General features: G+C 30.0%; 2 long non-coding RNA genes across 2 annotated transcripts; both read left to right on the forward strand.

Annotated features, from left to right (window-relative positions):
• The first annotated feature begins 20,273 nt into the window (after nt 1-20,273).
• LOC127734326 (uncharacterized) lies at nt 20,274-21,870 on the forward strand. Its single transcript, XR_007997529.1, has 3 exons — nt 20,274-20,407; nt 21,005-21,068; nt 21,733-21,870. It is a non-coding gene; the product is annotated as an uncharacterized LOC127734326 (long non-coding RNA).
• Nucleotides 21,871-22,223: 353 nt separating this feature from the next.
• Nucleotides 22,224-25,698, forward strand: LOC127734282 (uncharacterized). The gene is made up of 4 exons (XR_007997507.1): nt 22,224-23,291; nt 24,146-24,215; nt 25,145-25,195; nt 25,558-25,698. It is a non-coding gene; the product is annotated as an uncharacterized LOC127734282 (long non-coding RNA).
• Nucleotides 25,699-27,112: the final 1,414 nt, after the last annotated feature.

The raw sequence follows: 27,112 nt of genomic DNA on the forward strand, positions 1-27,112 counted from the left end.
AAAACTTGACATGGCATAAATGAATTTTAAATGTACCATGACTGAAGAAAACTGTACTGTACCACAATTAAATGTGATGGACAAATTATATAATTTTTTCATTGTTGAATCTTTCATTTTAGCTAGTAAAATTTAATTTCATATTCTGTTTTAGAATTGTCATTTTTGACATATATTGCCTCAAACACAGAGTGTATCTTATTTTCGTTACATTGACAAGTCAACAGTCAGTTTTTACTAATCCATTTTGTCATAACCGCTATAGGGTATAAGATGAATATACTTAAGACAAAAATTTCATGAAATATTTAGAATTACATATAATACAATGAATAAAAAACACATAGGCACAAGTGATGCTGAGGTGAAAGTGTAAAGAAAATAATAATATTGAAAGTAGATCTGTCTGTGACGTGTCAGTCTGTCTGTCTATTCATCAGTCCTGTTCTTGCCATCCCACCCCTCTGAAACCATATCAAAATCAAACTGTGTAGGTTACTGTTAAGGACATAGTAAATAGATGTGCAAAATGACAGGAATTATGATTCAATTTTTATTCTTCTTAGAGTTATGCCCCTTTGAACTTAGAATTTTGGTCTCAATATACTACTGCAACAGTTAGTTGTAGCAACTCATCTGAATCCACATAACAGAATTTCATGAAACTTTGTAGTTAAATAGGAGATAATATGTAGATGTGTATATCTACAAGAACTTATCTTTTGTAGGAGTTATGAGTCTTTGAACTTAGGATTCTGGTGAGATTTTGTTTGTTCGGTGACAATGTGGGGGCATGGGGTACATGAGCATGCTTGCTACGATTCTTTAAGTTTCAAAATTGAAATAACAGCTGGAATGAATAAGTTTAAAAAGAGATGTGGAGTATATACCAATGAGACACATCATAACAAAACAAAAACAATAGGAAGAGATCTTGATATGATCTTCAACAGATGCCTATATAATGTCAAAATCATTAATGTGACTATAAGAGCAAAAAAATCTTCAAATTGATTTCAACTGTGTCTGTTACTCAAATATTAGAAATAAAAAAAAGAAAAAAGATTATTACAAAAAACCTGTATCCAAGACTGCAATGGAAATGACTGTAACAGAGATCTTCATTCAAGAGTCTTACTCTTTTAATCTTTTACTTTACACCATTTATGGATGAAAATAAGAATTTTGTTTAAAAGAAGAAACCATAGGTTTTAAAAATACACGATCTTTCTCTAGAACACATCCCAAACATCTACTTTTATTCTAAACTGTGGGATGAATTAGAAATTGACCAACATTATCATGAGGTTTATATAAGATTTTTTTTCTGCAAGCAACCAATAACAACTTTGTTTCTATATTGGAAATAACTATTCAAAGAACTGATTATGGTCCCACACAACAGTCACAGATTTGGTGGATATATAATGGATCATAATGTCTCTACTGTAGATGAACAGCTTACACGTATCTAATATAGTAATATGTGTCTGTCTGTCTGTGTCAGGTTACTTTCATACTATTCAACTTACGTTAACCAAACTTGGTATGCAGTTGCATCATGGGCTTCAAGGATGTGTCATATCCAAAAGTCAGGTCACTCATAATTTTTATACCATAGAACTTAGGTAGACCAATTTTGTAATGCTGATACAACATGGAGATTGGGGTGTATCATTTACCAAAGTAAGGTCACTCTGACTTTGAAACTGTCCTATGACCCCCGTGATAGTAAAACGTTTTCTGATTTGTGTTTGGTGTATAACTATTCTTCTTTATCACCACATTATTCTGATCTTGATATTAAACCAAAACACCAAAAATCAATCAATCAAACTTTTTAAAATATGCTGAATCTACTCTTGTATTCAGATTTTGGGCCCCGTTTTAAATTGGTCCACATTGGGGTCTAAAGTGTCATCAAAAATTGCATTGTTGAGGTTCTTTGATATGCTGAATTTAACTGTGTATTTGGATTTTTTTTAATTTTAGCCACATTTTACTATGGGTCAACATAAGGGCCCAAAGGGTCCAAAATTAACTTTGTTCATATTGTAAAAACGTTTTTTTTTAACCGAGTTAACCCAAATATCAGTGTTTAGATATGTACTCATTTAAATGCTTAAGACAATATCATGCAAAATTTTCAAAAATTATGCAGGTTATTGGAGCCTCATGTTTTTAGATTTTACTGTTCATTTTCCCTTTAGGGGAATGCTTTATTATCTGAACAAAATTCTGTTACATATTTTGTGAAACACCTTGTGTCAGGTTTCATTTATTATATTTTCTACCCAGCCAGTTACTCAAGTATGAAGTGAGTAGATTTCAAGTGAAAAGATTTTTACCTGTACGTATGATCATGTGACTTACAGGTTAGGATTTGAATTCAAATTAGTTTGATCTTTACTTGGACAAAGACTTGCATTATTTCCTTAAAATTTTTGAAGACATGAAAAAGTTTAAAGTTTCATGACGAGTTTAAGGTATTTATATAATTAATGTAGTAATAATTATTTACTTTAAGGATTATGTACCCTTCTGTTGATTCAACATGTTCAATGCTAAACATATGGAAATTTTATAGAAAATCCACAGCCTTTCCCCTTGTAATCTAATATTTGACAATTCGGTGCTTGATTGATAGACGATAATTGCATGCAGTGCTAGCAATGATTTCCTTAAAACAAAATTATAAATTAAACAAATGTATATACGGACCTATTCAAGTACACCTTTTAGGGTGCGCTAGACTTTAAGGTTCATCATAACAAATGGACAAATATGGCCGTATTTTCACTTCAAAAACTACTCTATGTACAGGCTTACCTGTGCAGTTTGGAAAGTTTTAAGGCCTGGCATCCACTAGATGTATACAAGTTAAATTTATTTTGCATATCAGAAATATAAAATCTTTTTTGGATTATGATGGGCATTTTTTTCCGTTCCTGCTGAAGGTGTAAAAATAAACTAAGTTGGGATATAACTTTGAGATGCTCCATCTCAGGTAACAACTGATTTGTATTGTGTTGATTGTCCTTGATTGGCATGGACAATAGATATCTACACATCTATAGGTGAGTTAAAGGTAGTAACTGAGTGGACAGTATCAAATGCAATTCAGGTGTTTGTTTATTTTTACACCTTCTGCAGGAAGGAAAAAAAATGCCCATCATATTCATAAAAGATTTTATCTTTCTGATATGCAAAATAGATTTAACTTTTATATATCTAGTGGATGCCAGGCCTTAAAACTTTCCAAACTGCACAGGTAAGTCTGTACACAGAGTAGTTTTTGAGGTGAAAATACAGCCATATTTGTCCATTTGTTATGATGAACCTTAATGACTCACCACGAGTTTTTTGGAATTTTAAAAAAGGTTATTTAGGATTTTTTGTAAACAATAAACGCTAGCACACCATGGACAAACAAGTAAGTAATCTATGTTTAGAATTTTATAATGAAAATCTCAGTATTAAAGTCTGTGGATTTTCTACAAAAATCTGGTTTTATTTGTCTCAAAATTCCCATTTTCTATCGAATGCAATGAAACTATAAATAAAAATGCTTTGTTCGAAGTTTCCCCTTGGTATATGTACAACATGGCCAATCTCTACTGTACATTATCTTTGCTGTTTAGATATTATTGCAGTTTGAAAATTTCGAATTCAGATGGCTACAGAAGGGGTCTTAAACCTTAATGTATTCTGTTCTGGATTTCAAACTTTTAGTTCCAGAAAATTACTTTTAAAGAATTAAAGATTTCACAAATTTTTCATACATAATAAGGTTGGATGGGAAACACAATGATGACTCAACCATTTCTTCATGTTGGTTTATATATTTGAGAAGTATAACTTTTTTTCATTGACTTGTTTTAATATTAAATGTTTCTTTTTAGTTCTTGGATTCTAGGAACTTAGTCATCTAAATTGGTATTAGATAGGAAAACCAGACACTATACGCCATTATATAGATTTTCAACAATGCTAGACTCAAAAGAGTATATACAGTCAGAACAAAAGTGAGTTCCCACTGAAAAAACGTCCTATCATTTCAACTAAAATCAATATTTTTCAAAGAAATTGTATTTTCAGTAGCTATTTAAAATGCCACAAAGGTCAGTAAAAGATATTTAATTAAACAAGGAGGTTATAAACACCATCTCCTTGAGTTTACTAATATAATAAATTGGGACCATGGTATCTATTTGGAAAGCTTATATGTAATTTCCTTTGGTTTTAGTTCATCATAATCATTTAGCAAAGCTGGCTGTGTTTACGCAACAAATGTAGTTTTCCTTTTCAAAATCTAAGGACTATGGGTAATCTCATTGGTTGTACACCAAAAAAAAAACCAACATTATATCATTGATTAATTTCCATTTTTAAGATTTTTTTAAACCAATCATAATGTTTTTGTGTATGCTTTTGAAAATATTACAGCAAATTGATCACAGAAAAACCAGTGCAGCTGAAAAAGGCATATATTTATGGAAAAGTAAATTGAATTTTGTATTTCAGAGAATTTAAAAGACTATCCACAACATTGTTAAAACACAGAAACTTAGAGAAGACCTACAGAAAACCTAGGCTGTATAGTATATACAACAATATAAAAGAATCGGCCAGTTGCGTTCATCTATAAGGTTTGTATTGGTTGAATATTACATTTCCCTTCATCAATTTTCAACATTAAAATGATTTTTTTTTTAAGTACAATATTAATTACCTTGCTTATTAAAAAGGCTTTGAAAGGCATAAACATTTTGAAAATATACTGCACAGCCCTGTGTTTTGAACTTTGTAAAGAATAATAGTGCATATGAACTTAAGATTCCAGGATATGATTTTTGTCTCACTTGACAAGAGTAAAAAAAAGAGACATAGGTATGCTGTTTTCGGCGGTGGCGACGTCAACAATGTATTAGTTTGTGATAAGGTCTAGTTTATGGGGAACCACTAGTGGTAGGTTAATGATAATAGGTCTGCAGTTGTATAAGCATTGGCATATCTCATTTCCATGGAGACTATTTGGCCCTGCCCCCTTAGTTATGGTCTATTGACTTTGTAATTTTTGCTTAGTTTTCATGTATTAGTTTGTGATTAGGTTAGTTTATTGGGAACCACTAGTGGTAGGTTAATGATAATAGGTCTGCAGTTGTATAAGCAATGACATATCTCATTTCCATGGAGATTATTTGGCCCTGCCCCCTCAGTCATGGTCTATTGACTTTGAAACTTTTGCTTAGTTTTCATGTATCAGTTTGTGATTAGGTCTGTTTATGGGGAACCACTAGTGGTAGGTCAATGATATTTTGTATGCAGTTGTATTAGCATTGGCACATCTCATTACCATGGAGATTATTTGACCCCACCCCCTCAGTTATGGTTTATTGACTTTGAAATTTTGCTTAGTTTACATGTATTAGTTTTTGTTAAGTTTGTTTAAAGGAAACTACTTATGATAAGTCAATGGTATTTGGTATGCAGTTGTATTAGCTTTGGTACATCTCATTTCCATGGAAATTACTTTGCCATGTACCTTCAGTCAGGGTTCATTTACTTTGAATAATTGCAAAACTTACATGTTAAAGTGTTGCTATTTTAATTTCAACATTTGCATTATTGAAATTAAAAAAAAGCGAGACATTTCTCTGTGAAAACAGTTCATTTACGAAACTTTATAGTAATTTTTTTTTTTTTATCCTTAAAAGGAGTTCCTTTTGGAAATTGCATTGTCTATATTTACAGAGGTTTAACCTATAAGCTAACAAATCTGAACAGAAAGAAAAAACAAATGACTGGGTTTGACAGTATAAATAATACTGGTATTAATAAGATGATGTGGTATGATTGCTATTGAGACAATTTCTGTTTATAAACAGCCATAGGTCATGGAACAATAACCATAATCAAAGTTAATGATACTTGCATGCAAAAATTTTTTTGATCTGACAGTTATTTTTACGGGACAATATTAATATCTTTTTGAGATAAATATACATGTACTGTAAATTCAGAAATTGTTGCGTGCATTTATTATTGCGAATTTATCATTTTATACTAAAATGCAATTTTATTTTTTGTGATATTGAGAAAATCCTGTATAATAAAAACATCGCAATAATTTCTAAATTTACAGTATTAGAATTTAAGTGAAAGATAGCAATGATTAAAGGAGATGCATCAAAGAAAACATATGACCATGATGACTGTCTTAGATTGAAATTTTTTTAAAGAACCAGAAATAATATAAGTTTCCACCCTTTCAAATATTATATACGAAACCGATATTTTTCAGAAACCCCAAAATTGAGCAATGACCTTGAAGAGTAAGCAATGTGTACAGTAAGATATCCATCTCTGTAGTTACCAAAGAGTGTGGTAAGAACCTCGTCTATAATTACACATGGTAAGTATTTTTTTGTTGGTTAAAAATTATGCATCAGGACACTATAATTTTTTTCTTAGATCCTCATTAGGAAAAAAAAGGATGCAGGTATACATCAATGAAGCAGCAACCCAACGAAAGTATTTTTTCATATCTCAAAGCCCACCCTTAGAAATAAATTGAAGAATGCTCAAATTTTTAGACCTGTTGATATGAAAACTTGTGCAATGCCTAAATCAAACTACATAATTTCAAGTAGAATTATTTTTTTGAACGGCTTCAAAGTTTAGATTTGCTAATTTATGTTCTTTTAAACAAAACTACCAGATGCAACTAAACATTTTTGAAAATCTATGAGATGACACTTCAATCCTGTTATTTTTTTAAATACTTTATCATTGGCCTTTAACATTGTTAATTTTTCAATTGCTCTGGTACTTTAATTTATTCAAATTTTTACAAGTGAATGGAAGTTGTTTTGATGAAAATCACCTTTTATCAATGGGAGGTAACTTTGATAGCTTTTTCTTATGTGTTTTTAAATGAAGCAAAATATCATTTTTTAAAAGAAACTGAATTTCTTCTCTCAATTGTTCCTATTTGTAATGTCTTTTATATTCATAATTGATAACTTAAGATAAAGAATTACAGAAATTGGTTATATAACATAACCCTTTGCCATGCTTACATCAACACATTTTTTTTTTCATTTTCCACAAAAATAAGGCAGTGATGTAGGATGTCATTCTAACAAAACATCATAGCATGGAGACCCACATCATCACACTAACATGTCAAAAGTGTATCCTACATCATAATGCAAATATTATTCAATAATGTTAATATACAATTAATTAAGTTTGTGAAAAAGAATTTTTATTTAAAAGATTTTACTCATTTCTACTCTATAGAGACTTATTTCGCCAGCACTTTGACTGATGCACAGAGACTTCTGACAAATAAGTACTGGTACTCAATAGAGTTGAATGAACTATTGGCGACTGGGTTTGAGGACGTGGAAAGCACTCTATCATTGTTGGTAGTTTTAAGTGCTTTGATCTCTTAGATGAGGTCTCACATAGAAACATATGTTCCTTAGTTTCATATAAATGTTCAGTGCATTATAACTGCCAGACATCTGATTGACTTTGACTGTAGACTTATTTTTAGTGTCTGCAGAGTTTAAATGAGTTTTAGCCAGCTTATCTATTCCAAGTGTTGATTTCAATATTCCATTAATTTATATTTTTTACTTTTGATAGCAAGGCTGAGGGTTTATGCACTAGAGTAAACTTTTTTGGACAAAGAGGTTGTCACTGTTCCTCAACAAAAAATGCACGAAAAAATTTGTAAAGATAAGCTAGAGACACGCTTAGGAAAGACTATCTTTTTCTTTGAGGTTGAAATGGTTATAAAAAACGTTTAATTATATTGTGTATTTTAGCAAGCTTCCACTCTTTTTTTAAAGTTTGAAAAAAAAATACATTTAAAATATTTATCCCTTAAAGGGTAACAGGATTTTTTTTTAAACATTAATTAAAATGAAGTAATAATTTGATTTAAGCAGCCACTTGGGTAAATTTTGTAAAATTGAGCTTAAAAACATAGCTGATATATTATTGTTTTCCAAGACGAAAATTGAACCTCATTTTGGTCTGTATTGCATGCAACATTTAATTTGACCAATAGTAGTGGATGGTTGCACATATGTACAGCATGGTCAGATCTTTAAAGGAAAGAAATGTCAAAATTTAATAAAAAGGAAGCAACCACAAATAACAGCATCCCTGACTAATTTGGTCCCCATAAAATATTCTTTCACAGGTAAAACGAAAATTTTTATGCTTCCATTTTTGACTAGCTTGAGAGAATTTTCCTTGAAAGTAAAAATCTTGTATTGTTTTTTGACAGCAGTCTTATTCCCTGCAAATTTGATGGTAAAGTGAGGTAAAAAAAACTTCTATACAGGTTTAAAGTTACTAAAAAGAACTGAAAAAAAGTTGTTTTATATATAATAATCTTTTTTTTTTTATGTTTTTTATATGTTTACGTGTAATGCATATTGTATACTTATTGACTGTGTATGAATGGAGTAGTAAGTTTATTGTCCCTTATGGTGCAACTATTGTCCCTCATGGTGCAACTATTGTCCTGAGGCGTAGCCGAGGGCAATAGTTGTATCCGAGGGGACAATAAACTTACTTTTCCACAAATATCCAGTCCGTAAGTGTTTTATTATATAAAAAAAAGACGACAATAAATGGCTGTGATAAATCAACTATCGTAATATACAAAGCAGAAACCCAACCATAACGTTTACTTCATAAATATTCTGAAATGCGAAGGCTACGTCTTGCACTGACGTCAACCCTAGACACAATAGGTAAAAATTACTCTCCCTGGTATTTTCAAAATCCTCCATTATAGCTGCATTGGAAATCCCGCGAAATATAATGAAGCTTGCAGTCAAATAGTTACAAGGAGGTCCAATAGTTGGAAACTATTGACTGGTCCAATAGTTCAAAGCTTGTAAGTCAAAATATTGTGTACTTATTTTATGTAGAAAATGATAACTGAGGTATAATAAATATTTATATTTCATTTCAGGGGGTAAAGTTACTTCAGAGAATTGAAATAAGGTTGGTTGATCCATTTTATTTTATGTTTTTATGTGTAATGTTTTATATGTATTTCTATTTCATTTTAAGGTTTACCACAGACATTTGATTTATAAATTTTATTTTTGTTACAGATGCCACCGGGAGGATGTTTCAGTCATAGACCTTGGATAGACTCCGTTGTAGCAGACTAGAGAGAGTAGCATATAGTTCTCGTAACGCTATACAATAGTAACAAGATCATTCTACTCTGAGATTGTTAAAGGGCCTGTTTGATAGAAGTGACGCCAACGTTCTCCAACACTACTAATTTATGAATTTTATTTTCGTTACAGATGCAGCTGGGAGGATGTTTCAGTCATAGACCTTGGATAGACTCCGTTGTAGCAGACTAGGGAGAGTAGCATATAGTTCTCGTAACGCTATACAATAGTAACAAGATCATTCTACTCTGATATTGTTAAAGGGCCTGTTTGATAGAAGTGACGCCAACATTCCCCAACACTACTAATTTGTAAATTTAATTTTTGTTACAGATGGGGGCCAGAGGCAGATTCAGTCATAAACCTTGGCTTATTAGAGATCTGCTTCGATGGAATTAACAACAAATTTCTCAAATACATCACTAATCTTTATTATCTGTTTCCATTACAGAGTTTATACAGAGAATATAGGTATACCGTATTTTTTATTTTTTTTTGGTCCTATGTTTGTCAGTTTGTCATAAAGAAATAGTATGTGGTATTAATGTCAATGGGATAAAACACACAGACGAAAATAAATTTAATTCCTTTATAAGTATGGATGAAGAAAGACAGACTGCCCCATAACCAAAAGAAAGGACAGACAAAAATAAACAAAACAATACACAAACTAAAAAATGTACAACACCAACCCAATCAAAGACCAAGGATGAACTCAGGTGATCCAGGAAGTTGGAACCAAAAGAAATGACAGACAAAAGTCTACAAAACACTAAACTGAAAACTAAAAATGTACAACATCAAGCCAACCAGAGACCAGGGGATGAACTCAGGTGACCCAGGACAGAAGTACTACTAGGATGGTTTTTTTACTACCAGGACAGGACAGAAGTGGGTAAGTAATTGATATGTTAACAAATTTACAAATTGACAGAGTCAAGGGTGTTTTTTTCATTCATTCTTTCTTCAATTCTAAATTTTAAATGTAACAAGATAAGGATGGCACATAATTTTCAAATATAGTTTTTTAGAATTATTATTCTTTGTTTGTTATTTTGAAGTATCTTCATGTTTGACAAAATTTTAACTTCAATTTAACTTAAAAAAAAATATGCTCCAAAATTTATTAAAATTGATACACCTTTTTTTCACAGAAAATATTGGTTATCTATTTTAACATTCATGTGAGTCAAGTTAAGATAATGATGACTCAGTCTTACTCCATGAAAACACTGGTATCTTGCATTATGAGGGGCTTTAGCAAGGGGTGCTACCAAAATTTGTGTAAAAGAATAAAGCTTTCACTCACTGAGTCAGAAAAATTACTCATTAGTTCCAGAGTTCTGATAAGGGTGAATCAAATTCCCACGAAAAATAAAGTCCTTATACACATGTACTGAATTCCCTTTGGCTTCAAAAATAAATAACCTGAAGTCTGTAAAAAATCCTTATGCCCCTCCATGATGATAGAAAATTAAAAAATTTCACTGAGTGAAGGGGAGGTAACTCATATGAAATGAATTTACAAATTTGAAAGAATTTAAAACTACATGATCCAATTGAGCTATACATTTGTAAAGTAAGACCCAGGGACCATGCTCAGAGAAGTCATTTGTGTATATTATTTTACATTAGGGAAGTTGAGTCAGTACAATGTGTGGATACAGCCATTTTGAAAAGGGGGGTTCCAAACCTAGGAACACCATGAAACGTTCACATATTAAAAAAAAAAGAGGAATCAGAATAAAAGGAGGGATTCCAACCCCCAGACTCAAAATTTAGATATTTATGTGAAGTATTTATCAATTGAAATAATATGACTGGGTTCAGATTATTTAAATTTCATATTTTTACTCTTAATATGTACCGGTATTTAGAACAAAATTTGAATGCAGTAATTTTTTAAATATCTCAACTTTGATGATTTGAAAATGCACACATTTACTTCTACTACTACTATGTGGTTAATCTGCAGGGGAAATTTCTATAACACAGATGTACTGTGTGCGTCATCCAGTACACCCCAAGTTAAAAATACTTTAATTCTGAATTAGTTATTTTTATATGAAAAAGTCTTCTTTTATATTTGTTATAAGTATTCACCATTAGAATTTCTAATATTTCTGAAGGATTATGATGAGCAATTTTTAATTGTGAAAGTTTTCATGTTATTTATTACAACAGTAGCCAAATGATCATTTGATCCATGATAGCCAAGTACCTGTACTCAAAACATGTCTATTTTTTCTTCTTGAATGCAGTAAAAGATTTGTCCATAATTTTCAATAGTTAAATTATGCATCTATTAATGTGCAACAACATAAGAAGCAAAATATAGAAGTTGGAGATTAACCCAGGGTATAACGCCTTCTTTATATTTGGGGTGTTAATTTAATATTAAAAGTTATCAATACAGAGATGATGATAGTTGCAATAACTTCAGATGAGGTTTATCCTGGTTATGATTAATTTCTCTGTATTTTCACCACTACAGACTGTCATTTGATCCAACGATTGAAAGTTTTTTTAACATTGTCTTAAAGGTCTATCAGTGCTTTTTTTGTGGTGAAAAAAAAAGTAAAATCACAAAAATACTGAACGCTGAGGAAAAGTCAAAACGGAAAGTCCCTAATCAAATGGCAAAATCAAAAGATAATGAGTAAATGCATTTTTTTTTTATTCTTCGTTAAATTAAAATTTCAAATTTATAATGAAAATTTTCCTAAGACATTTAAATTAAAATTTCAGATTTATAATGAAATGATAATTTTCCTAAAATTTTTACATTTTCAAAGCATTGTAGTTGTCAGATTATAGAATAACATAGTACTTGAAATTGATTTAAACTCGTAGTCTAGTGCATGCAAAGTTCCGAAGCAAAACATTCTTTATCTTCAGAGTTTTGGTGTAGACTTAACAAATATCAAATGATCATTTCAGAAATACATTATGCTTGGAGCGCTGCGTATCTTTACTAACACATAACAAAGTTGCTTATTGGTGTCTAAGTAGTAGGGTTGGTTATATCCTCTGTTTGTTTCAGTTGTTCTTTGGATGGTTCTTTGGTTTTGAGGTATTTAGGGTGTGGTGTTTACCATTCGAAGGAATCTATATATGTAATTCTGAAATGAAAAATATTTGATATTTCTAGTCATAAAAATAATAATAAAATATTTGAGCATAAAGCTGCTTTGAACTTTGAATCTGTACAATTTTCATACTTTCTTTAATTTCTTATTTTCAAAATTGAAAATGAATATCTTCAATCAAAATCAAAATCTAAATTGTATTTGACATATTATGATGAAATGGAAAACTAGATAACATTATTCTCGTAAATTAAGTTGAATTCAGGGGAAGTAGAAAATGATCCCAAAAGTTTTTTAGATATACTTTATCTTCTTCAAAATTGTTTCTGGGTATCTACATCTTTAAAGCACTGATCGCTATTAAGATAATAAAGAAGTAAAAATACATTTTTATAACAGTCAAGCCATAACGAAAATTCTGCCATACAAAAAAGAATTTGGATGTTCAATCTACATTTATTATAGAGTTATAAACATAATTACAAAGGTTATTAATTCTTAAATGACTGAAAGCTTGTACAAGTCTTAATATTTGGTGAACAATGATAAATTTCTATGATATATATATTATTATCACTATTTTACTGAATTTTCCTTTGATCTTACTGATAATTTTCTTTCTCAGTATAGTAGAAAGATATGGAAAGTATCTCTAGAAACTAAGGCTGCACGTGCCATTGTCAATGTAAATTTCAACGTCGTCATAAGCGATAAACAGATTATCATTGGTCATCTCAACTTGATTGTTTTTCTCACTTTCGCCTTACCGGCTCAAGGGAGAAAATCAATCTCGTTGAGATGACCATCGAAATTTATAATGATTTCCAATACCCTAAAAACTTCATTTTGAGTTATCTGAAACTATCATCATCTCCAAGTGAAGAGTTATCTAACTTATCAATCCCGATATCTTACAGTAGTTATCTCCCTTTGCTTCAAGCTTCTCAACCTTGGGTTAATTTTCAACTCTCACCTTCAAACTTAAGGTTTTCATCCACAGATTCCAGACATTTAATGATAACTTCATTATTATGAGACCATAATTGACAACGTATTAATGTTTTAATTTTACTTGTTAGTCCCATTTAACAATTGCTCACCGTACTTTGTAAAATTAAATTGTCTTGAGTTTTAAGCATTTCTTTGTAAAAATTTCCGGTTTAATAGAAAATTAATCTTTTTAACTTCCCAAGCCATTCTGTGATCAATATATTGAAGGATAATTTTGTCCAGCTTCTTGAAACAATTTTTCTTTTTTGCAATCAAAAGTATTGACAGTGAGCAGGATCATTTCAAGATCACAAAAAAGGAGCTGAAAACTGGTCTATTTTATTCTATTATCATGTACATGAAAAGGAGTAGATTGTACAACACAAAAATTTCAAATCATAAGTTTGTTGAAATATAGCTATTTTATACAATTTAGATCTTTTATTGAAAAAGGTATTAGACTGATCTTAACCCTATCATACCGTTTGAATTACAACATAAATTAATTTGCTCCTTGGTATCAAACCATTCTATCTTTTTCAAATTTGGTAATTAAAATATAGGTAAAGCACTTGCCATTATAAAATACTTTAAAAAAAATAAAATAAGTAAAACCCAATTATCAATAACTGACTGCGGCTATTCTTCATTGGATCCTTTTTGAAACTCATGGCCAGACAAAGAGTAATCTAAGAGCTTGTCAATGACTCTTTTAACAGGGATCCAACTTTAGCCTCATTAGTTCAAAGGAGTTTTCCATTATTCCATAATAATTAAGAAATAATTGTTGCAAGCTATACTTTATTGTAGTTTTAACATGGGTAGGCATTATATATGTGATTATTTTTGCCTGAGCAATAGCTTACAATCAGTTCTGTTAACCAAGCAGTTTTAGATTTATATTAGACCCTGTTTCAGACTTTGGGGATTTAATCACTAAAATAGTTAAAGATAACCAGACTATTTTAGATTTAACTGGTAATCTGTTTTCTTTTCCCGGTAGCAAAAAAGAGCTGATTCCTGTAAGTCTGTATATTGGCTGCTTCTGGTTCTTATCCATTTAAGGAACCAATGATTCTGGAGAGTGCAGTAACCTTGCCTCAGTCCATTATTGTCAAGATATCAGTGATTTTCCTTTTTTTCTGACAAAAGTCATTGGAAGTAATCTTACATAAAACAAATTTTGATATAACCAATCAAAAATGCTATCATAAATAATCTGGAACAAAAAATTTTACTTTTTCAATTGTAAATTTTGCTACTTTTTTTCTTTCAAGTATAAAACTAAAGTAAAAAGTAAAAATCTATTTTATTGAAGTATTACGTGCCATTTGAGTTTTGAAATTAATTTGAATTATAAAGTATTGAAATTAATTTTTATTATAAAGAATCAGTATTTATATCATTTCTTTGAGTTCTTAATTTTTTCTTTCTAAATTTTTTTATTCAATCTAAAGATTTCATACTTGATACATGTAATATCATTTTGCATCATATTTGTATTTTTTCATTTCAGCTTCTTTTTCTTGCACCACTGAAACTTCACAGAATAATTGCGTACATTTTGAAGTTGTGTACCTGCTTATATGAAATTGTTTGAGGAATTTCCCCCCATTTTTCCCTTAATTCTGATCTTGATGATTGTTTTCCAAAATTTTCAAAGATGGTACTGATTTTGTGTAATCAACTCCTGCAGTTTTCAATCTCAATCTTTTTAACTTCACAAAATGATTGTACAAATATTTAAGTTGTCCACATGGTACTATGGAATTGTTTGATAATTTTTTCCTGACTTGGGAACTAAGTAATTTTTCATCAAAGGTAAAATAAATAGTTTTTAACCCATATCTTTTGGAATTCACAGAGAGTTTGCGAATCTATAGAGGCTTTTACAAATTTTGGGACTATACATGACTACTATGTACATGAGTAGTAAACCTTGAAAATGAGATATTTTTGATTAAACTATGCTTCAAAATATTTAAAAAATGTTGATTTATATGTGTTTAATATACTATTACTACACTGTACTTTTTTTGGAAGAAATTGTGGGGTACAGAATACAAGTTACCTGTTTAAAAGCATGTCTGGTATTTTTACAGTACTTTTTAAATGAATTTAATAAATTATTTGTATTTTAAATTGAGAATTTCTTCAGTTTCCATGATTGGAAAAATAATGTGAGATGCCTTGGAACATTCTGGTGACTTTTGTACATTTTATAATGTACAATGGAAAGGACATTTCATTACTTTGATAAAATGGATTCAGTGGACTGATTAGCATAAAAAACTATGATGGAAAACCTTTGAAAGCAGCCAGGATAGCAGCTCCAAGGAAGATGGTCAAATAAATCTTCAACCAAGTCTGAGGCTTTACCAAGAAATTAAGAAGGCAAGTTTATTTATGCCAAATATTTGTATACATTTTCTAGAAATATTAGACAAGAAGTGCATATTAAGACAACACGCCAGCACCCTTCTGATCTTCTGCATGCAAAACACCATTAATGTATTAATTTTAATAAGTTTTATAATTTAAGTTACCATTTTCTTGAACAAGATTTTAGATCAAAATATTTAAAACTTCAAGGGGAGACCAGTACAATTAACAGCAAGATTTGTTCATTCAATGGGATATAACTGTTAAAATTGCACATCACTTTTGTGCAGATAAATTCCAAACAAAAACCTTTGACTTGTTTTATTTTTATTATGTCAAGTTTTTTGTTTAGTCAGGTTAATAGTCACTCCTTGCTATAGATCAATGACATTTTGTATTCATTTGCATTACGAACAAATTATCGAATAAATTAGCAATGTTGCTAATCATCAGATGTTTTTCATTTTCCGCTGATAGGCGAGACATCTCTGTCAACAGTTTATCTTACAAACTTGTGTTGGTACTATTGTATACTTTTTTTAAGAAATCAGAACATTATATAGTGACTTTATATTTATAGAGAAATGGATTTGTAAAATATATAATGTGTCTTTTTTAATTCTTTTTAGGTTCTTCTGTGATATGTTTTCATGGTGTGGGAATAAGACTTGGTGGTCGGTGTCTTCCCGATTGTCCCACTTTTTGAAATTACAGGTAAAAAAGTAATGAAATTTTGTGGGACAATCGGGAATATGTTTGTGGGACAATTGGGAAGTTTAAATGTGGGACAATTGGGAATTGTTTTGATAGTGATTAAATTGTTTTTATAGTCTGTATCAGTTAATTACAGGTTACTAATCACTGTAACTTATAAAATATGAAAAAAAACATGAACAAATAATAATACTTACATATTATATTTTGCACATACATGTAGTAGGTACAATTGAAGTATCATCAAACATGGAATGTAATATGAAATCATATAATTTTAGTCTTAGATGCATGATTTTTTTAATTAGTTTTTATTGGCTTTGAACTAGCTGTCAGTAACTGCGAGTACTTTAAGATCTGTACTTAGTGTCTTTGTTGTGGGGATGTATAAGTAGCCGTCCACGTCCATGTCCACTCTGTGATTTGTTAGATGTATTTCTGTCTGTACCTATCTAATGAGATAAGCCTTTTTCAACATTTTTTTTTTAGTTTATTCTTATGTTGTACTGTTACAACACTGTCCCAGGTTAGTGGGAGGATTGGCGCCTTCAAATAAGTTTAACCCCGCCACGTTCTGTATGTGTCTGTCCCAAGTCAGGAGCCTATAATTCAGTGGTTGTCGTTTGTTACTGTGTAACACATTTGTTTTTCGTTCATTATTTTGTACATAAATTAGGTCGTTAGTTTTTCTAGTTTGAATTTTTTACATTTTTCATATGGGACCTTTAAAGCTGACTCTGCTGTATGGGCTTTGCTCATTGTTGAAGGCCGTATTGTGACCTATAGTTGTTAATTTCTGTGTCATTTAGTCTTTTTTGGAGAGTTGTCTCATTGGCAATTATACCACATCTTTTTTTTTTTATGGAAGTCTGGTTCTTCTTTATAGTTGGTGACGAGTCCTGTTGACTGCACTTTATGGCAAAGACACTGGGAATATTGGAAAAACAACCTTTGATATTGATTCTTAGAAAGGCTGATCTGGCAGAATTCTAGACAACAGCTTCGTTATCAAAAAAAAGGAAGTTGTTGGGTTCAGGTGAATCTGACGTTGGGTGTTAGCAGTCTTCAATAGTGCAAAGAATGTTGTATTCATGTCCTCTGACTTCCCTAGTAAAATTGTAAAGACTTCTGGAAAAATCTCTCCAACAACAAGTTCGTGTAAAATGTAGAATGTAAATGAGTTTATACCTTTTTTTTTTAAATTGCATGCATTATTTATTCAAAAACTTTATAGAGAAAATGTGATTAAAATTACGGTATTGAAATTTGTTTTATAAATAACGTTACATTGTAGATATATTTCATAAATCAGAAATAAAATTTTTTTAATAAAAAGTGCATTAATCTAATGATTTAAAAAAAATTTTTTTTATACTTCTATAAAATTAATATTAAATGTGCAATAAATTAATTCTTGTTTATTTAGCAAAACAAACAACAGTTACATTGTTTATCTAAGAACATTTTACTTCATAAAATAATGTGGGACAATCAGAACTTTTCATGTGGGACAATCAGAACTCTAAAATTTTAAAAAGTGGGACAATCGGGAATAAACCTGGTGGTCTAATACAGCTAATACGAAGGTATGTACCAGTATTTTAGTCCTGTTTTAAAAAAAGAAAAAGTATTATAAAATGTATTTGGAAATAGCATGTGCTCTAAGCGTGAAGGTTTGTATGAGTATGGTAAGAAGTCTTTGCTTTCTTTAATTGCCTTTAAAGAAGTAAATTTAACTATCTGATTTGATTATGTAAAAGTTTGTTGGGATGCTGGTTTGCTGTTCTCAACTTCTATTACATATTTATAGACTTTTATTTAATTTGCCACTGGACATTTAGCAACCAACAATCAAATGAATCTATCATTCAAAATATGGAATATACATACAGTACATCAAAAATGATCCTTTTAAACAATCTTGAATGACTAATCATTTTATTTTTCAGGTTAGCATCACAGCTCGTCTGTAAAGATTGAAGCTGGGAGTGGGCATTGGAGCTGACTTTTATGGTAAGAACCAATACAAAAACAACAATGAAAAAAAAGAAATATGTTAGACATCTACCATTGACTTGTTTTTCATCCTTTTCTGCTAATACAGACTGGTAGTTCAAAAAATATATCAGCAAATCACTTTTAAACAAAGTAAGAGAAAGGTTTTATGAATCATGATTTTATGACCAGTTATTTATTATTTTGCATTTGATATTGTTTCAATTTTCAGATTTTGACAATTACATTTAATTCTGTATATTTCTTTTTCAGGTAACTGTGGCTGCAGAAAAGGGCTATGTGATTTTACTGTAACAGTAAAGAATGTAATTCAGACTATTTTTGTGTATGTTTGAGAAAATGTTTATAATTTTTACAAAAAGAAAAAAAAATTATGTACAGGTTCTCCATTTTCAACAAGATTGGAAGTTGTAGGTTTTGCATTTGATATTGTTTTTTAATAATTGTAAGGGAGGTAATTTATTATACTGTGTCTTTGAAATTTCAAAAATTACTTTCTATTTTCTGTCTGGCATGTCTAGGCAAAACACTTCCAGTAGTATAAGAATGGAGAATCTAAAAAAAAAGAAAAGAAAAAAAAAAAGAAAAAGAAAAAAATGTTCAATTATTGAAATGTTTTTGATTTTTGCAAATTGTAATATATTTTTTCACCTTTGTGTCATTTTTAGCTTAGTTTATAACAAAGGGTATATTATTTTAAGAATATTTTACAAGAAGCATAGTTGAAGAATATCTTGATGAAAGTAGATTGATTGATTTTTGGTATTTAACACCACTTTCAGCATGATTTGCTATATATTGGCTGCCAGTTTTTATTTGTGGAGACAGCCTGTTGAAAACATCCCCTTCAACAGAGAAACTGGCAACTCTTGTCAATTAAGATTGACGTTAAACACACCTACAATGTGAGGGTTCAGAGTGTTGACAGGCTAGTGATACAGTAGTTGAACTACTTTGACCATTCAGCCACCATTACTCCATCCGCACTAAATATTGAAATGTGTTGAATTTTTGTAATTTAATTATTTTTTTATTTTGATTACCTGTATACTATTTATATTTTTTTGTTATATATAACAAAGATGTGGAGTTCTAACAGGGTGAAATTTAGGTCAAAGGGAGATAAATTATTATACTGTGTTTAACTTCAAATACTTGAAATTCCCTCAATGTTAGATTTTTATTTACTTGGATATTCACATTTATGCACTTTTTTACATATCAGATTTTTTTTAGATAATAGAAATTTAGGGTGGGAAAAATTATGTGTCACTTAAAATAATTACGTGAAATTTTTCAAAAAGTTTATTAATTGAAAGTGCATCTGATATTTTTTATGTATGTTACTTTATTTTCTGAAAACAAATGAACACAACATAGATTGACAATAAGATATTGAGAAGAACCACCTTGTCAGCCAGGATAGCGGCTCTTAGGAAGATGGTCAATTAAATCTTCAACCAAGTCTGACTCTTTACCATGAAAATAGAAAAGGCAAGTTTATTTTAGCCAGATCTTTTAAGATAACAGACCCTTCTGAAATATTGCATTTAAAACACCATTGATGAATTAATTTACCAGTTTAGTATTTAAAGATACAAGATACATGAACAAGATTTTCTATTAAAGTATCAATAGTAAATCCTGAAAATAGTCGTTAAACTTCAAGAAAAGACCAGTACAATTTAAAACACGATTTTGCATTCAATGGGAGATAACTTTGTAAAATATTCAGATATTTTTTGTGCAGTTAAATTTAAATCGACGTTTTTTTACTTTTCTATCTTTTATATTGATTTAAACAAAAAAATATTTTATACAATTGTCTACCTGCAATAAGAAATCAGAACAATATTTAGTAAATTTTAGGTTATCGGTAACACATAAATTGATTTACAAAATGTATAATGTGTTGATTATAATTTCATTTCAGGTTCTTTCTGAGACATGTTTTCATGGTGTGGGAATAAGACTTGGTGGTCTTATACAGCTAATACAAAGGTATGTACCAGTATGTTAGTCCTGTTTTGGAAAACTCAAATGTATTATAAATATTTTATGGAAAAACAAGATTTGAACGCTTAAAAGATTTTTTCATCCATATGTTCTTGACATATATAACACATTTTAAGACTATTTCTATTTAATGATTTGCCACTGGACCTTAAGCAACCAACAACCAATCATTCAGTCTATTCAATATACATACATAATACCAACAAAGAACCTTTTAAACAGTTTTTATACGCCCGTTTACGGGACATATTATGGTATACTGTTGTCCGTCTGTCCGTCATCAACATGTCGAACATTAACTCAAAAACACTGTAACCAATTCGCATAAAGCTTTGGTGAATTGTTTATATCTATTGACGTGAGCTCCCTTTCGTTTTTTATAAATTTTAGATTTTTCATCAAAAAAAGGGGGGTTTTCCAGTTTTCGGACAATAACTCAAGAATGCTTTCACCAACTTGCAAGAAATTGTGGTGAATTGTTTATATCTATTTACATGAGCTCCCTTTTGATTTTAATAAATTTTAGATTGTACGTTTCCGAGTTACAGGGTTTTATTCATGAATTATCATTTTATTTTTCAGGTTAGCATCACAGCTTGTCTGTAAGGATTGAAGCTGGGAGTGGGCATTGGAGCTGACTTTTATGGTAAGAATCAATACATAGATTTATGAACTTTTCATCCAAGATTTTTTTTAAAGCCCAAGATTTTTGTTAGGCACAGATGTAAATCTTACATATTAATGTCTTCTTTACTTATAGTTGAATAAACAATTTAGAAGGAGATATAAAGATATATAAGGGAAGTCAAAAAGTATAATGTATAATGCGAAATCTTGGGATTTCAGTTTTTTTGTTATCTATAGTTGTCCCCATATATGAAAAATATGTAAGTGTGGTATGTATGCCAATGCTCAGACAGCTATCAACCAGAGACCAAATGATGTGGATGCAACTAAATGTCACCCTATGCCTTCAACCATGAGCAAAACCTATATTGTATAGCTAGCTATAAAGGTTCAACATGACTAAATGTTAAAAAAATTCAATCAAGTATGTTATAGCCTGATATACTATATATAGCTATAAAACAATGTTAAAAAGATATTTGTCAAGACATCAGCCAATGACATGTTTTTCATCCTTTTATTGCTAAGAAAAACTCGTACTTTAAAATTTATGTCAACAAATCACTTTATAACAAAGAAAAAGAAATGTTCTATACATTATAATTGTAATGCTCAGTTAATTATAATTGTTTTGTATTAAATATTATTTCAATGTTCATGAGTAATGTTTATTTCTTTTTCAGATAACTGTGGCTGCATAAAATGGTTGTGTGATATAACTGCAACAGTAAAGAATGTAATTCAGACTATTTTTGTGTTTTTTTACCATAAAAAAAAAAAAAAAAAATGTAAAGATTCTCCATTTTCAACAAGATTGGAAGTTGTAGGTTTACTTGTATTTGACATTACAAAAATTCTTTCTATTTTCCATTTATACTCATGTCTAGTCAAAACACTTCCAGCAGTTTAAGAATGGATAATCTAAAAGAAAAAGAAAAAAAAAATGTTCAATTATTGAAATGTATTTTTTTTTGCAAATTGTAATGTATATATTTTTGCCATCTTTTTGTTATTTTAGGATTTGAGATACTTTCAAATTTTACAAGTTTTTTTATACATGTAGTTAATGCAATTAAATCTGCGGATGTGAATATTCCCACTAAATTTCTTAGCAAAAATTTTAATTATTTTTTTTTTTTTAGCAACGTTTTAAAATACCTTACCATAGCAAATGCCTCTTTAGTGTAAACTAAAAAGATGAATAATGGTCTGCAGTAAATATATCCCCTTACAACCTTTTCTTTCATGTTAATTTTAATATCTTTAAGATATGTGACAAGGGTGCTCTAATGCAGAGGAATTTACGAAGTTAAGAAGTTAGAAATATATTTTTTGCACTTTTTTTGTCATTTTTAGCTTATTTTGGTTTGTAACCAAGGTGATAATTTTTTAAAGAATAATTTTACAAAAGGCATAGTTGAAGAACATCTTGTTGAAATTGGATTGGTTGATTTTTGGTGTTAAACACCACTTTAACATGATTTACTATAATTTTGGCTGTAAATTTTTATTTGTGGAGACAGCCAGAGTGCCTGGTGAAAACATCACCTTCATCAGGGAAACGGGCAAACCCTAGTCAAATTAAGAATGAAGTTACACATTTCATGTGAGGGTTCTCAGTGTTGACAAGCTAGTGATACAGTAGTTGAACTACTTATAGGACCACTCTGCCACCATAAGTCGATCAGTATGAAATATTTTATTGAAATGTGTTAGATTTTTGTTATCAATCTATTTTTTAATTTCAATTGTACTATTTTATTTATTTTGTTTAATATAACAAGGATGTGGAGTCCAAACAGGGTGAAATTTGGGTCAAAGGGAGGCAATTTATTATACCCCTGTTTAACTCCACATACTTGAAATTCCCTCAATGTTAGGATTTTCATCTACTTGGATATTCATGTTTGTACATTTTTTTTTAATATCAGATGTATACTAGCTAATATTGACTATTATTTAGAGCTCTGTAATAAAAAAAAAAAAATGTAAGCAGAGCTCTAGATAATAAGTATGCAGGGTGGGAGAAATCTTGGGTCATTAACAATTGATTTGCTGAAATTTTCAAGAAAGGGGATTTATTGGAAATGCATCTGATATATTTAATGTATAAAACTATATTTAAAAAAAAAAGATGTTAAGATGATGAGGAGAGCCACCTTGTCAGCCGGGAGAGCAGCTCTAAGGGAGATGGTCAATTTAATCTTCACCAAGTCTGAGGCTTTACCATGAAAAATATGTGGTAAGTTTATATATTCCACAAATTTTATGGTAATAATATATATATAGGCATTTAACATTATTTTTTAAGGGTTCTTTTATATCAGTGTTTGATTTTTAGAGTATCTAGTCTTACATTTGTTTTCTGTCTGGTATCGAGTGAGCTGTGTTGGATAGAAACCAACTGTATGCAAGTTATTATCAATGAATTTTAAAACTTATTTGGGTTGAACAAATTTTTATGCAAAGTCTGTAACTGTTTGATTATTGAATTGATATAGAATCATTTTCATAAAAGCGTGGACAAGACGATTTCTTGGCGCTCTTATGTTATCTATTGACTGGGTCAGATAAGGTGAAAGTGTCTGTAACGCCCACTTGTCACATTGAATGTGTTATAGACATTTAAACTGGGGTCGCCAAAGGTTCTAAATGCCTACATCAAATAGTACGAATTACTAACAGAGGACTAAACCTTGTGTGTTGATTTAAATGTTGAATAATTATTTTCTTTTTTTCTTCTCTTGTGCCTACATGTACTTTGCTCTTTTATTCTATTTTAAATCCCTATTGGAAGGCCTCTGACAGACTGAGTGAGCGTAAAATCACTGTTATCGATGATTTTAAGAACCATCAAAAGAGAACAAAACCATCCGATTTTGTAATTGAATATTCCAAAATCATTGTCTTATACATATACGTGCACTTGCACAAGGTCAATTTCTATCTCTAGCAGTTTAAAGTTTTTATAGTGAAGATGATACAGTAATGTATAACAGGTTTTAATAAATGAAACATAGCATTATTTTGTTAGTCTTCTTAGAGACAGATTGATCTGTAAAACAAGTAATTTTTTTTATTTTTTTTATTTTTTAGGTTGTTATAATGATGATGTTTTCATGGTGTTGGGAGTAAGACTTGGATGTCTGATATTGTTAACATGTTGGTAGGTAATCAAGCATCTTTTTAGTAATATAATATTTGAAATCAATTTCATAAGGTTCTTTAGTACCAAAAAAATAATTTTACACTGATGAGATAACGGTTGAATTTTTTTGGTAAATATAAAACTGAGTTTAAAATTCAGAATACCAAATATTTTTTCCATGATTTTTGTCAAGCCTTCGACTTTTGTCAAAAAAGCGAGACATAGCGACCCTACATTCCGTCGGCGTCGTCAGCGGCGTCCACAAATATTCACTCTGTGGTTAAAGTTTTTGAAATTTTAATAACTTTCTTAACTATCCTGGATTTCTACCAAACTTGGAAAGAAGCTTGTTTATGATCATAAAATTGTATTCAGAAGTAAATTTGGTAAAAAAAAAATTCTATTTTTTCCGTATTTTACTTATAAATGGACTTAGTTTTTCTGCCAGGAAATATAACATTCACTCTGTGGTTAAAGTTTTTAAAATTTTAACAACTTTCTTAAACTATCCTCGATTTGTACCACACTTGGACAGAAGCTTGTTTATGATCAAAAGCTAGTATCTAGAAGGAAATTTTGATAAAATTTTGTTCCATTTTTTCCGTATTTTACTTATAAATGGACTTAGTTTTTCTTCCAGTCAACATATCATACAGTCTGCAGTTTAAGTTTTTAAAACATTTATTAGATTCATAAATTATCCTGGATTTTTACCAAACTTGGACAGAAGCTACTTACAATCAAAAGATAGTATAGAGAGGAATATTTTTATTGATTTTTTTCCTCATTTTTGTTGAGCCTGCGATTAACAGCAAAAGTAGGGGAGACACTGGGTTCCGTGGAACCCTTACGAATTTTTTGTTATCCTAGTGCAATTTTAGATTTAGTACATGTGTAATAATTTTTTTTAGGAAAGTTTAGTATAACTGACTACTTTTATATTCCAGGTTAGCATCAGGTTTCCATTGGGTTACTTGCTGGGATAAAGCTGTTATAAGGTGAGAACTTATTCATCAACATACAACTTTAATGACTGTTTATGTTATAGTGTGATGAATGTCACTAAATAGGTTTCAATATATATATTTTTTTTTAATTTACAATTAAAAAAATCAGTATTCAATCTTTTCATTTTAAAATAATGTACCCTTTAAAGCAGATACTAGATCTGAAGAAGATATATGAAGGGGAGATAACAACAAAATCGGATATTTTTGATACTATATATTTTTGAGTAATCATTATATAAGTAATAAACAAATTGTTTAACATACACTGATGTCTGTTTCTTTATTCCCGTTAGATTATTTAAAAAAAATTAAGAATCAACAATTAAAATTTAACTTTGTTTCTTTTTCAGTCGAAAGAGTTGCTGTTGCTGCCTTCCTTGTATGGTAAAATCCTCAGACTACAATCCTGCAAACCATTGGATGAACTGTTGCTATCTTTTGTAAAAAAATCGGATATTTGTCTTAAAAGCAGAATGAATTATAAATGCAATTAATTTTTAATGCTTTGTTATTTAAATTATAAATATTTATTTCATTATTTTTTCTTGCATTCAATTATTGTTTTGTGATTGAAGAAATATAAAAAAAAACTGAAATTATTGTTATTTGAGAGGTCCCAAAGGTATGATGTATGGTTTCACAAGATACCCATAAGACTTGTTTCAGTTTACATATATTTTTTAAGTTATGTACACTGGTTAAGAATTATAAGTCCTTTGTGAAATGATTTTTTCTGGTTAGAAACCTGTTAAGTAGGACTTTGATGGCCAAACACTAAAAGGGAATAAAACAAATCCCCTATTAAACAATTTAAGTACTGAGTTTTTGGTGCAATATGAACTAGAAATAAAAATGTTTAGTGAGCTGGTTTGTTTTGACTCTGCATTCTTTACATTCATACAAATTAATGGCTGTCAGTTTTAATTATTGGTTTTGTTTATATGTTATAAATGCATTATTCAGCATCTGAGACCACTCAAGTGAAAATAATTACATAGTTTTTGCAGTTTGTCATATTTTCTCATTTTTGTGTGATTGGTTTCTATATTTTTTCTCATTTATGATTATTTATATTTTAATGTTTGATTTTTGAGGCTTGTACTCAGCTTCTAAACAATTACCTCCCCCCTCCACATGTATAACTAGGATTCCTGTAAAAGAAGTTTTGATTTTGAAGGATGGATGGATAATTAAAAATGCAAGAATTTTTTAATGTGCTAGTTCATAATGTAAAAGTCTGCACAAGACATCTAACCCTACCTGAACACATTATTCTGACTTCCAGCTGACCAGTCTTTGCTCCTACTCCTAATTGCTGAATGCTTAGCAGGGGAGCATCAAATACCAATTTTTAATTCTTTGATATGACCCAGGGCAGGACCAAATCCCATGCCCATCTGCACTCATGTTGAGCATAAAAAGGTTATTAAAGAAGATTTGTCTGTCTGTTTGTCCATCATCATCTCTCATCCACAGCTTATAAACTATTGGAAGGTTTTCATTTAAACTTTCAGATTATCTTCTGTATCTAATGGCTGCGTGTATTTTATTTTATTATAATGAAATTTTGGGGTTCTCAATTGTAATGAATGGACCTCCTAAGTATTTGAAAAAAAAAGGAAAGGAAGCTTCTCATACCACCATTTTTTCATATGAAGGATAGGTTGGTTCAAATATATTTGTTTTTAATCATGTTTTTAGTAGTTGGATCTCATTATGACAACATTTTAATGACTTAAATTCAAAATAAATTTGGGGTTTCACACTGATATATATTACTACTGTAGCTTTAATGTAAATTTTATAAGGTTTTGCTATAACAAGATTTGTGTTTTATCTGCTTTTAGTGGTTTTTATGTGATTTTATTTGTTTTTACTGTCAAATCTTGTTATACCAAGCCTTAG

The sequence above is a fragment of the Mytilus californianus genome, unplaced genomic scaffold (assembly GCF_021869535.1).
Source record: "Mytilus californianus isolate M0D057914Y unplaced genomic scaffold, xbMytCali1.0.p SCAF_1, whole genome shotgun sequence".
NCBI lineage: Eukaryota > Metazoa > Mollusca > Bivalvia > Mytilida > Mytilidae > Mytilus > Mytilus californianus.